The sequence below is a fragment of the Petaurus breviceps genome, unplaced genomic scaffold (genome assembly GCF_028583685.1).
Source record: "Petaurus breviceps papuanus isolate PSGF00001 unplaced genomic scaffold, PetGlider_PUasm1.0 139, whole genome shotgun sequence".
NCBI classification, from domain to species: Eukaryota; Metazoa; Chordata; class Mammalia; order Diprotodontia; family Petauridae; genus Petaurus; species Petaurus breviceps.
Genome location: NW_027185697.1, coordinates 3,547,842 through 3,548,915, shown reverse-complemented (window position 1 = coordinate 3,548,915; position 1,074 = coordinate 3,547,842).

The window sequence follows — 1,074 nt, the reverse complement described above, 5'->3', positions numbered from 1 at the left end:
CTCTCTCTCTCTCTCTCTCTCTCTCTGTTTCTCTCTCTCTGACTTTGTGTCTGTCTCTGTCTCTCTCTGTCTCTCTGTCTCTGTCTGTGTGTGTGTGTCTCTCTCTTTCTCTCACTTGCTCTATTTCTCTCTCTCCCTCTTTCTCCCCCTATCTTGCTTTCTATTTTCATCAGTAACAGCAAATTCCTATTCCCACTTTTTCTATATTTCAAAACATCTTTTTTCTTTCCTTTTCTCTTTTGCTCCATTTCCAGGAAAGATGGTTTCTCTTTCTGAAGGTAATTCCCGTATTTTTGGCCTTCACTCCTGAATCCCTTTCAACTAATCAAATTTATTCCATTACCCTTTTACATTCCCAATTCCTCTTTCAAATCTACTCAGGTTTCTTCAATACAAAACCAAAAAGTCAGTAAGCGAATTACCATTTATTAAAAGCCTACTATGTGTTCTAAGTGCTGAAGACAGTTAAGACAGTCTTGCTCTCAAAAACCTCACCATATATTGGGGAATATAACATGAAAACTGCATATAAATAGAATATACATAGGACCAATTGATAGTAATCTTACAGGGAAGACTTTTTAATTAGGGATAACTGGGAAAGACATTTATTATAACCTGGTATTTTAGCTAAGATCTGAAGGAAATCAAGGAAGTTTGTCCAACATGCAATGCATAATGACATTGTGTTCCATTTTGTCAAAGTTAAAAATGAACAATTTTTTTTTTTTTTTTTTTTACAAAATTATATTTATTAAAAATATTTGAAATAAAAATAAATAAGGGGCAGCCAGGTGGCTCAGCAAGTAAGAGCACCAGCCCCAGTGTTGGGATGACCTGGGGATCGAATCTGGGGTCAGATACTTAGCACCACACCCAGAATTAACTGGCCGTGTAACCTTGAGCAAGTTACTTAACCCCAATAGCTTTAAAAAAAATAAATATAAATAAGCTTTAAAATTATGTACTTTTGATAAGTCTGTAACATTTATATGTGTATATATATATATATATATGTATATATATATATTTAAGCAATTGAGGTTAAGTAACTTGCTCAAGGTTACACGGCCA